The sequence below is a fragment of the Melanerpes formicivorus genome, unplaced genomic scaffold, assembly GCF_026170545.1.
Source record: "Melanerpes formicivorus ecotype bairdi unplaced genomic scaffold, bMelFor1.0.p_v2 SCAF_76, whole genome shotgun sequence".
In the NCBI taxonomy this organism is placed as follows: domain Eukaryota; kingdom Metazoa; phylum Chordata; class Aves; order Piciformes; family Picidae; genus Melanerpes; species Melanerpes formicivorus.
Genome location: NW_027142428.1, coordinates 2,441,166 through 2,457,992, shown reverse-complemented (window position 1 = coordinate 2,457,992; position 16,827 = coordinate 2,441,166). Strand labels below are relative to the sequence as shown.

The 16,827-nt window shown below is 49.7% G+C and overlaps 1 protein-coding gene across 2 annotated transcripts in view; it reads left to right on the top strand.

Annotated features, from left to right (window-relative positions):
* Positions 1-24: 24 nt before the first annotated feature.
* HDLBP (high density lipoprotein binding protein) overlaps positions 25-16,827 on the top strand; it is a 44,695-nt gene continuing 27,892 nt past the window's right edge. The window contains exon 1 of one of the 2 annotated variants that reach the window (XM_068164019.1): positions 25-128. The gene's annotated coding sequence lies outside the window, so the exon portion shown is untranslated. Of the gene's footprint in view, positions 129-15,650; positions 15,734-16,827 lie in introns of those variants that run through there. The other variant, XM_068164020.1, reaches the window with a different exon arrangement.

The following is a 16,827-nucleotide window of genomic DNA, read 5'->3' as shown; positions in this document are numbered from 1 at the left end:
GCCAAGGGTACGTGGGGGAGGGACCACCCGCATGTTGGTAGGTCACGCACAGCCTTCTTCTTTACCAAGATGGCGGCCGGCCCCTCGGTCTCGTACCCAGCATAGGCTTCGCTGCGGGCCTACTAGAGGTAAAGCTGGTCCCGGCGCCCGGTGGTGCCGGCCGTGTGGGAGAGCGGCTAGGGGTGGGGAGCGCCTCAGGTAAGCGGGAAGGAGGGTGCGGGCTAAGGCCTGGGCCTGGGCTCGGGCTCGGCTCTGCGGCCGGGCGGGTTCCGCTGCCTCCAACAAGATGGCGGCAGCAGTGAGACGGGCTCGGCGCGCGGAATGTCTAGCGAGCGCCCGGCTGTGCTCTATGGTCTGGGCCTTTCCCATTGGCGCAAGGTGGGCCACGTGCCGCCAGGTCTTGCCGCACCTCCTGCCTCCCCCTGCCGGGACGGGGGTCGGGGGCCGCGCCGGGGGCCGCACTCCCCCGCCGGCCTCCGCCCGCCGCCGGCTTCCTCCGCCGCCTCTTCCTCTGGCAGTGCCGCCCCCTCTCCCCCGCCACGCTGCGCCGACGACAGAGAACGCTCCGGTGCCAGCCAAGGAGCGGACAAAAAACATGAGTCATTCCCCGCTTCCCCTCCCCGCAGCGGCCGCCCTCCGCCTCGCGAGTCAACCGGGACTGTTCCTGGGCCTATTCTGAGGGGTCGGAGCCTTGGAGGGCTCGCATGCCCCTAGCCATGACAGCAAGGGTGCAGTCGCCTTTCCCACTTGAGCACAGTGGCGGATCTTGCCCTGTATCCCGAGGCTTTCTCTGTTTCAGACTAGAGTGCGAGCTTGAATGCAGTATTCTCCTCTTGCGCGGCTGCTGGGCCCAAAAGCTGATGGAAGGTCGTGGACTGCTCTAGAGAAGGGTTCCTGCCTTACCTGTGGCTCTTCAGGTAGAGCCAGCTGCCTCTGATAGAGGAGAAATTCTGCCTCTTCACTGAACTGCCTTCTAGCCCTTTGTTACGATTTTATTGCAGGTTATTTATAGAACAGGATGATCCAGCAGTCAAGCAGGACTGAAGAGGGTTAAGTTCAGGGAATTCAAGATTCTTGGGCCCAGCTTGGCTATAGCTGGGGTGGCTTGACACATGATAAGTATTGCTTCCCATGCTGGCTTTCCACATACAGTAGGAAGGATTCCCAGCTGGCTAGGATAATTCCTTCCACTGAAAAATGAGAAGCAAGAGAGCAGGTCATGCTGGGAATGTTAGTGACAGCAACAGCAATTCACTTAACGCTGATTAGATGAGCCAAGGTCCCTGGATTCACAGCTCTAGTTTAGATTTCACAACTCTGTGGCTGGAAAGTGAACATTAGAGATACTCAGTTGCAAGGAGTTGGCTGGAAAGTGAACACTAGAGATACTCAGTTGCAAGGAGTTGGCTGGAAAGTGAACACTAGAGATACTCAGTTGCAAGGAGTTTGAAGAAGGCTCTTCCTTTCCTAAACTGTTGTGTAATGATGGAGAAACACCTGCATCTGCTGTATTACTTTATTGCATTTTTTCTCTTTAGTAAGGCAAGTGAAGCTGCTGCCTCATGATGTAGTCTCCATTATCCCTACTGTTGCTATCCAAATGCTACACAGTTGTATTCAGTTAGAAGACAATTCAGTGGGTTAATGAAAATAATTAATGGCTTTTTTCCCCCCACCATTTCTCCCTCTCTTCTCCCCCCAGTCTGACTGGAAAGTGGTGTTTCAGGTGTCATTTCGTAGATGGATTGGGCATCCCACTGGTACAGGAATATACATCAGAGGCATGGAAGGAAAGGAAGCAGTGACACAATTTGTAGCTGTGTGTCTGCTAAGACTCTGTTTCCAGCCCTTTGCATGTTTAGATTTAAGCTGTTAGAAAAAAAACCCCAGTCTTCCTGTTTGTACGTGGCCTAGCTCATAGTTAGGGCCACCCACATGCTGAAGCCACAAAACCCTCCCAATGCTTTCTTCCAAAAAAGTCCACAGTAGTATAGTTCTTCACAGATCAGAATGGCAGGCGCAGGAAAAGCTCTGAGTAGATGTGGAGGTAACAGTATCTGGAGGCGTGTTCAGTGGAAGAGGCACTGTAACAATCTAGTTTGACCTTTGCCACTGTAGTAGCAAAACATAGCAAGCCCAGGTCATTCTCAAAAGACAGCTTTCTAAGTGGCTTCTGAGAAACAGTTAAGAAAGATTGCTCAGTGTTTGTTTGTATAGATAAATTGTTATGGTATTTCAGTCCTGGTAGTATGACATGTGCTTCTGTCTCCTGCTTTTCTCCAAGTGAAGTTGATTTCTCACTGTCTTCTTTCCCTCTTCTCCCCCATTTCTGCTTGAAAAGGTAAAAAATGATGACACTACATCCTAAGTATTACAGGTTATTATCTGCTGCACATTTTTCATGAGTCTCACTTCTCTAGATTGGGATGATGACAGAGGAGGACCACAAAAATTATCACCTCCCCTAGGGGGACAGGCTGAGAAAGTTGGGGCTGTAATCCTTGGATCATCTTTGTGGCCCTCCTCTGGACTCACTCCAACAGTTCCATGTGGCCCTCCTCTGGACTCACTCCAACAGTTCCATGTCCCCCTTATGATGGGGACACCAAAACTGGATGCAAAATACCAGATTCATGTGAAAATGCTGTTTCTCTCTCTCTCTTTGTTTTTCTTTAAAGAGAAAAGAGTCATCACAACAATAGTTTGGCTTTGGTTTAGATTCATGAATTCTCCAGAAGGAAATCCTCAGGCCTATGGTGTGCAGAACTTACCAAGTGAACCTTAAAGCAAAAGAGCAAGGTTCTGACCAGTGTCCTTGGGGATGTTTTGAAACTGGCAAGTGATAAAGAGTGGGTGTGGGAGCTGCCTTTGCACTTTCCTTGCTGCTAGAAGGAGAGAAGTTAGTCAGCTTCATCCTTAGCAGGACCAAGCACCCAAGCATAGCCTGGCAAGACAGCAGAACAAGAAAGCCAAGTCTCTTAGCTCACTAACAGCCTCCTCTCTGTAGCCTTACATCTGCAGAAATGTTGTTACACTCTCGTTAAAGGCCACTGAAGAAAATGCACCACTGAAGTTTCATGGGGGGGGTTTAAAGTGAGCTGAAAAAGGTGCCCTCACCCAGCATGTAATGAGTGACTTGTCCAAGGGCATCTTTCTGAAAGGCCCAGGGCATATCAAACCTTTGCAGCACAGGACTGTGCAAGAATGAAGTAACTGTTACTTGTATCAAAATAGGAAAAGAGATGAAGAAGAAATAGGAGAGTAAAGCCCAGCACCAGGATTAAGCCTCTGCTCCTCTTCCTACTTACTTTAACCTTGGAAGAAGAGAGCATCAGGCTGTGTTGTGCAGTGTGTGGGGTATGCTGGTGGAGTTCTGTTTTGCTTATTTTGGTTTTCCTTTTCCTTTGGGAGGGTTGGTGTAGAAGCTACTCAAGTGGTGTCCATGTTACCTGGAGGTTGTATTTACTGTGAGCCACGAGACCTGCATTTGGTCCTGGTCTCTAGGGCCTGCTGGGGGAGGGATTGCAGTGCTGCTCAAGAGATCCCTAGAGCTGGCCTCCAAACCCCAGGTGCTCATGTTTGAATGTATCTACTAAGACTTTGCAAATTGTTGCTAGGTATGTTAGCATGTAAATAACTTGGGTGCATTTGTACCTCACAGTACTGATTTGTTGACTTCAGCTGATCAAAAACCTATTTGGTTTAATCTGGGTGTACCTGCACTTGGGGGTTTGTCTCTCTGTTTTGGGGAGGGCTAAATAGGTAGCCTCTGCATAAAAAGTGGGAGGTGTACATTTGTGTATAAGAGGTATTTGGACTTCTGCTTACTACTCTAAATCAAAATAGTAGAGAGATTTCAGGGAGCCGGGGGATTGAAACTTGTTGTAACGCTTGTGGTCCTCTTGCCTCAGTGAAATCTCTTCAATTGCTTTTCTTAGCAATTGTTGGACTTGGGAAGACCCTCCCTGGCCCTGTCAGGAACACCATGCAGAATCACAGAGTGGTTTGGGTTGGAGGGGACCTCCAGAGATCATCAAGTCCAATACCCTTGCCAGAGCACGATCACCTAGGGCAGGCCACACAGGAACACATCCAGGCTGGTTTTGAAAGTCAGCAGAGGAGGAGACTCCCCAGCCTCTCTGGGAAGCCTGCTCCAGTGCTCTGTCACCCTCACAGTGAAGAAGTTTTTCCTTATGTTCTTTTGGAGCCTCCTATGTTCCAGCTTGCACCCATTACCCCTTGTCTCATTAGACATCACTGAGAAGAGCCTGGCTCTGTCCTCCTGACACTTGCCCCAGTGCCAGGAGATGAGCTGGGCTGCAGGGGCAGACAGAAGGAACAGGGCAGTCTCACACCAGTGGCTGTGTGGGTGTGGAGGGAGGGCTGACCTTGGCCGCAGCTGCCCATGCTGTGGGAGCTGGCTGTGTTGCTGAGGCAGTGAGGGAGGCATGCCACTCTTTTGTGAGGAGCAGAGGTCGAAGCAAGGAACTATGTACAGCTTCAGCCACAAAAGAGGTGCTTGCAAAGCAGTAGGCAGAAAAAAAAGGGGAGAAAATCCCACAAAAGGCTTGTTTGAGGAAAATCATGATCAGTGTAACTTCAATGGAAAAACAACAGGAAGAAGGGAAGAGATTGGTTCAGTAGCTGTAAGACACCTAGAAATGGTGATTCAGAGGAAAAGTTTTGCCTTAAAGAGCAGAGTAGCACAGTAATAGTCATGCGACCTCCATTAAACTGACACTGTTTAACTCAATTGTCAAGTGAAATGGATTTACTTGTTGATGCAAAATGGAAGGAGTACCAGGCTCTATTGCACTCAGCAGCACTGTGGCTGGAACACTTTTCCAGCAACAGTTTTGTCATCTTCTCTAAAGATTTCTTTTTCTCTGCTGAGAAGAGAGCCATATGGTAAAAGTTTGTGAATGGATCGGAAAGATTTATTTAGCATTAATAGAGGGAAAAGAAAACAAACAAGAAAACCTCAAACCAGCAGAATTCCACAAGTGACTTGTATATAAACACAGAATCAGAGAATGGTAGGAGTTTGAAGGGACCTCTGAAGGTTGAATCCCACCCCCTGCTACCAAGGCAGGTTCACCTAGAGAAGGTTGCGCAGGAACTGGTCCAGGCAGGTTTTGAAAGTAGCCAGAGATGGAGGCTCCACCACCTCTTTGAGCAGCCTGTTCCAATTCTCTGTCACCCTTAAAGTTCCTCCTCATGTTTAGATGGACCTTCCCATGTTCAAGTTTGTGCCTGTTACCCCTTGCCCTGTGACTGGGCACCACTGGAAAAAAGCCTGGCCTCATCCTCCTGACACCCACTCTTGAAGTACTGATCAGCATTGATGAGATCCTTGCCTCAGTCTTCTCTTTTCCAGACTAAAAAGCCTCAATTCTCTCAGCCTGTCCTTGTAAGGGAGATGTTCCAATCCCCTCATCATCTTTGTAGCTGTTTTCTGTACACTCTCCAGCAAGTCTCTGTCTTGAACCAGGGAGCCCAGAACTGGACACAGTACTCCAGCTGTGGCCTCACTAGAGCAAAGTAGCTGGGGAGGAGAACCTCCCTTGACCCCCTGGCTGCACAAGCAATGTGTGTCACACACATAGGGGATTCTGGCCAAAGCATCCAGGCAGATAACTCGTGTACCATGCTGTGCAGCATTCCTGCACGAGAAATATCTGGGAAGGAGAACTTCTGGAAGGGAGTGCTGAGATCAGGACAATTGATTCTTGGGTGCCGTGGCTGTGCATTTAGTGGTCTGATATCCCAGCAGATAACTAGATTTCAAGGAGGGAAGACTTGGAAGCCTTTTGTGTTTTGACTTACTTTTCAGCTTGGAGGAGGCAGGACTCAGCCTTTTCCCTGTGTTAAGCTGATAATTGCTGATGGGGGTCTCTGTCAGAGCCTGTGACAGTGCTGGGTGACCTGTACACAGGCCAGGTGATAAGGTGCTTATCAGGACTGTGGTTTTACAGGAAGGTTACCAGTGTGATACCTCACAGTGAGTATCATGAGGCATTCGTGGCTGGCATTCACAAATCTGACCTCTGGCATATATTTTTCTTTGAGGACTGGACAAATGGAATAATCTTTTGGCATTAGTCAAATAATAATAAGAGGACACAGTCTCAGGCTGTGCCAGGGGAGGTTTAGGTTTGAGGTGAGGAGAAAGGTCTTCACAGAAAGTTGTTAGCTGTTGGAATGGGCTGCCTGGGGAGGTGGTGGAGTCACCATCCCTGGAGGTATTCAAGAGAGGACTGGACGTGGCACTTGGTGCCATGGTTTAGTAGTCATGAGGCTTTGGGTGACAGGTTGGACTTGATGATCTTTGAGGTCTTTTCCAACCTTGTTGTTGATTCTGTGATTGTAAATGCCAGACTTGGTCTAGATGCTTGGTCTAGCATGGGCACCACTACCCTGTCACTTTCCACAAGTTTTGGTGGACTTGTACTTCAGAGTGGGATGGCTACAAAATCAGCAAAGATGAACACTGACCACCGTGATGGCTGTTGCTCAGTCCAGGTGGTACCACCTGCACTAGGACCACTTGCTGCTTCTCTACCTTACCTGTTCTTTCTGGGACTGTGTTCCTGTTTATCCCTGAGTTTCTGGCACTGAGGATTAAACTGGATATTTCACAAAATAAACTGGATGTTTGCCGAAGATAAGTGGCAAACAAAACCTAGGCCAGGCTGTGTGGCAGGAAGCAGGGACACTGGGCATGGGATGGGTACACTGGTTGTGTCGGGAAAAAGGAAGAGCGTAAGAGTCAGGGTTGAGGCAAGGAGGATTTCCCCACTGGCAGGGATAGAGGCAAAGCCAGAGAGAGACCCAGTGGGGCAAGAGGCCAGGAGCAGTCATAGAATGGTTTGGGTTGGATGGGGCCTTAAAGATCATCAAGTTCCAACCCCCTGCCATGGGCAGGGACACCTTCCACTAGGACAGATTGCACAAGGCCACACTGAACACCTCCAGGGAGGGGCATCCACAGCCTCCTTGGGAAACTTATTCCAGTGTCTTACCACCCTCGCTGGAAATAATTTCTTCCTAATTTCCAGTCTAAATCTCCCCTTTTCCAGATCAAAGCCATTGCCCCTCTTGTCCTATCACTACAGGCCCTTGTATAAAGTCTCTCCCCAGCTGTCCCATAGTCCCCTTCAGGTACCACAAGGCTGCTCTAAGGGGTCCAGGAGCCTTCTCTTCTCCAGGCTGAACAGCCCCAACTCTCTCAGCCTGTCCCTATAGGGGAGGTTCTCTGATCATCTTCATGGCCTCATCTGAACCCACTTCAACAGTTCCATGCCCTTCTTGTGCTGGGGACACAGTATTGCAGGTGGGGTCTCATGAGAGCATCCTGGAAATGCAACCTTGGTTAAAGAGTTGGGCATGGTTTTGTCTTTCTAGTGGGCACTGGAAACAATGTGGGCTGTCTGACCTCCCTTCCCTTCCCAGAGGGGAGCAGGGCTCTGCTTTTTGCAAGTTGTTGCACAGCAGAAAGTAAGTTTGCTGTTATCTCTATTCAAGTGATAAATCTGAACATAAACCTGTACTGGAACTGCTGAAAGGAAAGCTGAGAATAACAACTCCCAGAGCAGGCAGGGTGAAAGTGTGGATGGGAATATGTGCTGGTTGGACTTGCTGCATATGCTTTTGTTTCCAAAATGAATCTTTGAGCACTTAAAGAATCACAGTGTGTTAGGGGTTGGAAGAGACTTTGAAAGATTGACTCCAACCCCCGCTGCCAAAGCAGGTCACACAGGAATGCATCCAGGTGGGTTTTGAATGCCTCCAGAGAAGGAGATTCCCTAGCCTTTCTGGGAAGCCTGCTCTAGGGGCTGACCAAGACCCTTGTGTAATCTCTGGAGAACAGCAAGTTGGATATGTGACTATTGCTTAAAAGTAGAACTGGTTGAGTAACATTGAGAAAACTTCAACAGCAAAGTTCTACACCTCTTATAAATAGTTTAATGAAATTAAATTACTGTGTTCATGGCTCTGCTTGTAGCAGAGTTGTGGGTACAAATGAGGGCAAGCAGTGAGCATTTAGAGATGTTTTAGAAGTGCTTGGAAATGTAAGAAATGTTAACCCCTCTGTTTTATTTGCAAACTCCTATTGCTGAGGGCACTGTTCTGTTAATCCCAAAGACAATAACAGTGTGTGGGTGGAGGACTGTGCAGCATGAGGTATCAAAGCAAAAAAAAAATCTGTACCCAACATGGCACTTCCAGTTCAGCCCTAAGAGGAGCAAGGTGTGACTGGAAATGACTCCATTATGAAAAGAGGCTTTAAGTGTAAAATAATATTATTTGTAACAATTAGTGGAATAGTTTTACTCTGAGCTCTCGCTGTCTCTCTCTCTCTCTTCCCTTTCATAGCAGGCTTAGAGTGGCCTTGCAGATTTGGAAGCGAAGAGTGTCTGGTTTATTCACTGTCAGTTTAGATCACTGTGATGTAATTCTGTCTAACACATGAAGAGCCTTTTACTTGGCCTAGTAGAGATTAGGAATTAGTGCTTGTCTGTGGATGTGTTGAGCCTCTGTTGCGTATGCTGTGATTAGGCTAAAGGCAAGGCTCTGCTTGAATCGTGAGGCTCCTATCATCACTTTTTTAAGTGGCAGCTGGAATTTGATATTTACTTTAATGCCTTTGCAGAGGAAGTGTTGCCAAAATGAAGATTTCTGTGTCATTTTCAAGTTGAAATTGTTCCTTCCCTCTCCAAACAAAGCACTGGCCGTTCCCTGCAGGCTTAATTACTAATTTGTTTGAAGTGTTTTTGTTGTTTGGTTTGGGGTTTGTGTAGGTTGGGGTTTTTTTGTCATAATAGTGTTAAGTTTTCTGGGTCCTATATTCGAACTGCTTGTTGTAACTGAGAGGCAGAAATAAAGGGAGGGGGAAAAATAGTACAAAATTGGAGAGTCCTGTGAAGCCATGTGACTTTGGGAACTGGAGCTCAGAGGAAGACATACCAGAGCACATACAAAGTTTATGAAAACGGAACTCCAGCCTTCTCTGAAGTCTTTGTTATCCAATAAATGCCTCTGAGGAATCATAAAAGACTTGCAAGGAGCCATCAGCAACCTTGCTTAGGTTTTTCTGGACAATAGTTAAAAATCACTGCCTTCACACTTTCCCTGCTTGGGTAGCAAATGGTCCTCCTACCCCGATGAAATTGTTGTTGGGGACATATCATTTGGTTGGCCACTTCTCTTAATTTTTTGGTTTTGTTTGCTATATAAGTTGACCTTCCTGAGTCTGTGGTTGTGACCACTATAAACTTCTGTAAGCAGGTCTCTAAATTCTGCCCTGCAAAATGTCAGCTTAAGAAGACCAGAGGTCCCTTCCAACCCCTAGCAGTCTATGATTCTCTGGGTTTTAGGAACATGGTGGCATGTTTAAGCTTTCAGTTGCTTAATATGTGACAGTTAATGTTAAAAAGGGGAAGTTTAGGGATTCCAAGCCCCTTTTCTTTCCAAGCTACCTGATGCATGTAGCACATCAGAACTCCTGGCAACATCTCTTCAAGTTAAAAAAAAAAACCAGAGGCAAAGAAAAAAATTGCCACGTGTTCATTTTATATTGCAGTTGCCAAGGGAGAGGGAACAAGAGACACTGAAAAGGTAAACAAAAGAACTTCAACCCAGTAGCCAAAGGAGGAGGGTGAAGTGAAAGTTTCCATTTGAAGAACAGAAAAGAAATAGTCTGTGCTTTGTTCTACGGTGTTTCTGCAATCCTCACATCTTGGGTAACTGATATTAGCAGGCCATGGGAAGTAGAAGATTTCACTTTCCAGTGCAGGTTGAACAGAGAACAACACTGTAGCACCACGCTGAAAGCACTGTGTGATGAGTACACAGTGTGGTGGTAATTACCATTAAAAAACAAGTTCAGATCAGCATAAAGGCCAAAACTGAAATTCAAAGGTTCTGACTGCAAGTAAGAAACCCCTGTTTGACTCTCAGAATAGTCACAAATTGGAATGAGTTGCCCAGAAAGTTTGTGCAGCTTTGGAGGTTTTCAAGACCTGCCTGAAGAAAACCATGAACACCCTGGTCTGACTCTTTTGAGCAGGAGACTCAGGCCCCCAGCCTGGTTTTGAATGTTCTGAATTTCTGTGATTTCTTCCACTTCTGCTTCTCTGTGCTATTGCCACTTTCCAGGCAATGTATTTGGGATCTTTATTTCCTAAATCTCTTTTTCCCGTCTTTGAGTCAAGTGAGTGTTTTGCTTTACTGTGAAACTGCAAAGCAACACAGGAAAATACTTCACCTTGCACCTCAAATTTAAAAAACAGTCATCTTCAAAGTGTTTATTGGCTCCCTGAGGCCAAGAACCTGAAATTTACTTCTCCTTTGACAACCTTTTCAATTCCTAAATGTATACCTATAACCTTTTCTGAAATACAGGTTGGAAATTCACCTCAGTTGTTCTTGGTCTGAATGGATTACTTCTGCTCTCATCCTGTCCCATTTTCTCTTGGCTGTTTGAAATCCTAACTTCTCCTGAAAACCAAACTCATGTTAATCAGATTTCTCTCCACATGTAAGTGGGAGGATGGTCACTGACCTGTCTGCTGTGGCTTCCTTTTGCTTTTTGCTTTTGGATTGATTGTATTAAACTGTCCCTTGACTTCCATCCTTACCTCTGGAGTGGCATTTGTTTTGTTATAGCACCTGACATCCAAGGATCACAGCGTTCTGAACAACATGAAATGAAATGATGAGTTGCCAGAGTGGCAGACCACTGCATGCACAGCCAGGGCCACCCAGGGAATTTCACTGGTCAAGTCTCCAAATCAGCAGCAGAACGAAGAGCAGAGCTCAGGTCTCTTGACTGGTTTGTCCACATAAACCACCAAATCTAGTTTTCTCCCTGTGTCCCCATGTCAAACATGCATATCTATCCCTTAATTAGCAGCTTTTCCTCCCTGCAATCAGAGGGCTTGAAGCTACTTGTTCACACTGGGACTCAGTCCACAAAAGTAAGTTGCCTCTTCCTATTTTGCTTGCCTGTCTTCATGGAGCACCCTGGAAGGTGCAGTGGATATATATTTTGGTGTCTGATGGTTGCATAATTTTATTGTCAGAATGCCCAGGAAATAAAGAAGTCTTTCAAACAACTGTTTTGGCCTGAGAGGCCTGCTGAGGTTAGCTACCTTCCTTCAGTGTCTGCTCAGATCTTCTGCTTGTGCAAGAGAACCATCTTCAATAAACAATGTAGATTTACTGAGAGAATCAGAGCATGGCCTAGTTGGAAGGGACCTCAGAGATCATCTACTCCAACACCCCTGCCATGGTCAAGGACACCTCTGAACTAGACTCAGTTGCCCAAGGCCTCATTCAATCTGACCTTAAACACCCCAGGGAGGGGGCATCCACAGCTACTCTGGGCAACCTGTTCTAGAGTCTCACCACCCTCGTACTGAAGAACTTCCCCTGAAGATCCAGTCTAAACATACTGTCCCTCAGCTTAAAGAGAAAGGCAAATTATGCTGCACCCCCCTGGGACACCTTATTTATACCACCTAGGTCCTGTGTGAGACAAACACATGCAGTTGCACATCTTCCTTCCACCTCCCTCATTTCTTCACAATGTGACTAAATGGTTGGAGTTGGGATTATTATGTAGGCTCAGGCAGACTTTCTACCAGCAGTTCTCTACTGGAAGACGTCCCTGCCTGTGACAGTAGGATTGGAACTAGATGATCTTTAAGGTCCCTTCCAACCCAAACTCTTCCAGGAATCTATGATTTTGCTTGAGTATTTGTAGTGGGCATCTGAAGATGGTAGGGTTGCATTTAAGTATAGCCATGGAGCAGAAATTAGCCTACAGAATCTGTTCTTAGTATTGGTGTGTGGTACCTGACTTGCACCTCCCCACAAGTTTTCTTCCTTGTGGCAAATAAAATCTGGTCCTAAAGTCACTGACATAAGCAACATGGTTTTGTGGTCAGTCATTTTTTTTATGATTAAACTCTTCTCATAGCAGAAAGAGCTGTATAATTTGACCCTTAACTTCAGTTTAACAGAGCTTTTCCTGTAGAAATAAAAACATTCTATTGTAAGATCCCAGGGCAAGCCATGGTGATAGCTTTAGAGCTGAAAGGCATATGTTGCTTGTTTTGGCTAAGAACCCCAGCACTCTCTGGCATACAAGTGCTCTGCATCCTCAATCCTCTGCCACATGTGTCTTTTTCTAATGTGATCCAAAGTAGTCCTCTACCTCTTCTCTCTTTGTGCCACTTGGTAGGGATGTGCTGAAATAGATGCTTCCAGTGGTAGATCTTTTGTGGTGTTCTTTGACTTCAGTGTGTGGGATAAGCTCCCGGAGTACAAAAAAGAGGCTTATTTGTACAATTTTAGAAATCTGGAGTTATATTTAATAGGAAACTCACAGCACACACTCTTTGGAGCATACTTGGGTTGCTTTCCAAATAAAGCTTGCAGTTTCTGGCAGGAAAAATGGGGATCTCTTAAAACAACAGCAAATAAGAACAGGCTAGAAGAAATCATCTCCAAAATCTAGCTCAGCTGAGAGTGAAGGTGCCAGGAAAGACTAACGTTGTTGTGGTCCTTGCTCTAGTGCTTTAAGGACCTGAAAGTTTCCTCTCCTTTGCCAAAGAGTCCTGGGGTGGTATGATTATGGAAAGCTTCTTAACTCCTCAGCCTTTGCTTTCAGAAATGCAGGTGAACACGTGTTTCAAAGAAAACAATCCCCAAACTTTCTCAGGGTTAGTTTTATCTCTGTTTCATACTTTTGCTGGTCCCACTTCTGTGTCCTCCCTCGGATTGGTGACGTGAGCTGCCAGTTTGATAAGCCATGGAAACTACATATTGCTCAATCCTTCACCCTTTCTGTTGCACATTGGTTCATGTTTTGGGAGGCTGCCTTTTCATCTGTTCTCTCAAGTCAGGAACTCAGGGTCTATCCTAATGCTGTCAAAATATGGGATTCAAGAGGGAAAGGGGCAGGTTAGTGTTTATTCAAGGGGTGGGTACCTTTTTCTGTCACCTTCCCTTATAGGTACCAAAAGTTCCTCTGCCTGGCTTAGAGAATGAGCCATATTACATGCATCTTCATGACAACTGCTTGTTTGGTTTGGTTGGTTTAATGTGAGATTGCACTTCTAGGCAAGTAGACAGAACAGGCTGCAAGCAGCCCTCTGTCTGCCCATACCCCACTGCCTTACTGAAGAAGAGGGAAGGGGTGGGAAGCATGTGGTCAGTGTTGTGATGGCAAGAGGAGTAGCAGGTTGAAATAGGTTTCTTAGCATCTTCTATGTGGTTTTGTCTGTGCACAGAGCACTTGTGTTTACTGCAAGTGGGAGGAAAGGTGAGCTCTCCCCACAGCTACCCTTTTCCCTTGTGGAAGATATTCCTCTGAGGACAACAGCCTGTGACAGGTTTCCTTTAGCAGAAGTAATTATTTGAGGGTGACATGCAGTGAGATGCTCTGTGCCTTCCAGTAACTTCTGGTTTCCCTCCCACCACTTGAAACTGCACATGAAGGAAGAACTACAAAAACACATGGGGAAGATTCCCTCTGACACAGTCCTGGAAAGGAAGCTGTGATACAAGCCAGAAACCCGTCATGTCCTAGCAACCCCGGTGGCTGCAGCAGCACTACCTAGAGTAGGAGATGGGCATACATTTGTCCCCTAGGCACAAGGTGGCATGTTCCCACAGAGGCCCATCTGAGCCAAATAATGAGAGGGAGGAGGATGGTGTTTTTGTGTGATGCTGTAATCTGGAAGTTGTGATGCTCCTCTGCTTCACTTGCACAGGGGACTTGCAGTAATTACCCGTGTCAGAGTTAATTGGACTCAGTGAAGTTAGGGTGTTGAAAGGAGGCTGCTTGCTGTGTGCTGGGGAGATAAAACACAAGGGAGTGAAAGCACCAGAAAACACTATGCACCTCTAGCAAGGTTCAAAATGCTAGGCTCCAAGTCCCAGGTGACAACCTCCTGCACTCCCAGCTGCTGCCTGGAAGCAGAAACATCCCAAGTCTAGAGGTGCTGCTGTTTGCTCAGGTCCCTAAAGCTCTGCCTTTGCAAAAGCCACCTCTGTCTGGGTAGGCAGCAGCTTGCTTGTGTGTCTTACTGGCTACTGCTGGCATCCACAGCCAAGACGTGTTTTGTCAGAGGAGCCCGAGCCAGCTCTTCGAGCGCCTGTGACGTGGCAGCAGTGGTTGCTGCCTCTCTGTGCAGCAGCCCTGTGCTCGGAGCAGTGTCCCTGCATCTTCCCAGACCTCCACAGACTGTTTGAGGAGCAGCTGGGGTGGGGTGAGATGGATCATCCTGGTGCTGGGGCAGGGAGGGTGTCAACTCTTAATGACTGTTCTCTTCCTCCCTTTAACATCCTGATTTCACCCACAAGTGTGTTTTTATTTACAGTCATAAACAGTTTGTGTCAAAAAGTGCTTTAACAATGTCCTCCCAGCTGCAGGATTAAAAGAGGAAAACCAGAGAAATCTCCTACTCTGGTTCAGTAACAATAAATAGTCATCATTTTACTTAAGGCTAGATACCACCCATGTTTCCATCCATATGGCACATGAATATCTCTAAAGATGACTGTATGTAATCCAGCTCCTCCAAATACCAGAAACTGTTGTGGCCAGAGCTCTGTAAAGCAGGTTCTGGCATGGAGTTTGCCAGGGTCTGGGAGAGAGCAAGGTGTGAATGAGTAAACCAGTGCCAGTTATGAATGATGAGGAAAAGCAATCCTCTGTAGGAAAACAGGCAGAGACTGAGATAATGCAAAAATCATCTCCAGTTCTATGTATTTTTACACCGATGTGACTTCCCTCCCCCTGAGGGTGCAGGGCTAATAATTAAAACCATCTATATTGCACAAACTAATAAACATCCTCTCTGCAGGAAAGGAGGGTATTGTGCTCGTTGCCTCGCCTTTCCTCTCCTTCAGCCTTCTCCATTTCCAAATTGGAGATTAGAGTAAGAAGAGGGATTGGGGGAGGGGGGGTTGTTTTAAAACTTTTTATCGTGCTCTTACTTTGACCCTTCTGCCTGCACCCTGAGCAGGGGGTAGCTGCTGCTCAGACATGGGCTGTGCAGGAGGAGCTGCACAGCCTCTGGGGCTGGAGCCTGTGTGGGACAGGGCAGAATCCCTCCGGTGCCAGCTGTGGGTTAAAGTCTGATCAGAGCCCTTCTGACAGTCCAACTCGCCTACCCTGTGTGCAACCGGCCTCAGCCTGGGCCACTTAGCTTCAGCTCTGGGGGGGGGACTGAACCGACTCCGGAACAGCAGTGGGACTCAAGCTGTCCCTGGGGCCAGAGCCGCCGGGCCTCAGGTAGGAGAGACGGTTTTTCCGCACGGGAATCTGGTGTTCGAGGGAAGGCAGCTGGGGGCTTTTCCGCTGGTGTCAGCCGCGGGCGGTGGCTTGGTTCCCGTCGTGGAAGCCACTCGCGGCTCTCCTCCCGCGCTGGGAAGCTCCGCGGGGGCTGCTGGGCCGGTCAGGGAGGGGGCCCGCTGGAGCCGCAGGTCGGCCGGGCCGGGCCTCTGGTCGCTCCGCCGCGGCGGGCAGGCGGCAGGGCGCCCCCGGCGGCGCGGGGCACGCGTGGCGGCCCGGCCCCGCCGGGAAGGGGCATGTCCCGCTGACGTGCGGGCCCGGGATTGGCAGCGGCCCGCACTATATAGGCGCCGGGGCGGGCGCCGCGCTGGTCTCCCAGGAGCTCTCCGGTTCTCCAGCAGGGCGGGCGAGCGGGCACCGGCCGGAGTGAGTCACGGAAGGACGGCCCCGCGGCCGCGGCGCCGACGTGGAGGCTGGCGGGGCGGGAGGGAGGTGGGGGGGGCGGCCTGGCCCGGCGCAGCCTCACTTCCTCCCCCTGGGCACCGACGTGTCGGCGCTGCCGGGAAACTCCGGGCCAACTTCCCGCCGTCCGGGCTGGGCAAAGTCCGACGGGGGCCGCTGGAGGAAGGGGGAACTCCGGGCGGCCGGAGGGTGGGGGTCCGGCCCCAGCGCTGCGGCCTGGGCCGGTGCCGACACTGCTGTGCCGGTGGGCGGCAGCTGTCGGGTAGTGCCAGCGTGTGCGGGGCCGGCTGCTGGGGACGCTGGGCCCCGCGGCTCTTGTGAGGAGAGGGCGGCCCAGGGCGCGCATTATGTGGGCCGCCTCATTGAAGGCGGACGGGCAGCGGTGCTGGTCGAGTCCGGCCCCACGTCCTCCGCGGTAGTTGGAGGGCTTGTGCCTGGCATGAGGCAAAATGGTTGGCGGTGGGCGCTAGTCCAGCGCTGGATAAGCCCACGGAGGGCCGGCAGCCTTCACTCGCATCGCGGGGGGGCCCCACGTCTCCGCTCCTGGCGTGACCAGAGGCGTGAGCGGGCGTCGGGAAGGTGCTCATACCGGACTCGGAACAGGCCGTGCCCGCCCAGCTCCGCGCCCGCCTCGGTGCCTCCACTAGCGGCTTCTTGGCGGCCGCGGAGCTATGGCTGGGGCCTGTCACCGGACCCCCCACGGGAGCGCCTTTCCACCCGCGTACGTGACGCGGCAGCCCCACCGGCCTGTAGCTCGGAAGAGGACCGCTCCAGGCTGCCCCCGCCCCCCTGCCGCGTTCCCAGTCTCCTTCCCGCACAATCGGTGGGCCGGGGCTGTCCCCCCGCCGCCGCTCTCCCGTTCAGTCGCGGCGGGGGGCCGCGGGTGACAGCGGGGCCCGTCCGGAGCGCTTTAAGGGCGCCGCCCCGCCCCGCTGCCCCGCCCCCGGTGCCGGCAGTGCTGAGGTGGCGCTGGCGGCGCCGCCCGGCACGGCACGGCCTGGCCTGGCCCCCGGAGCGCAGCGGCCTCCTTGTCTCGGCCTGGCTTGGCGGCGGGGGGA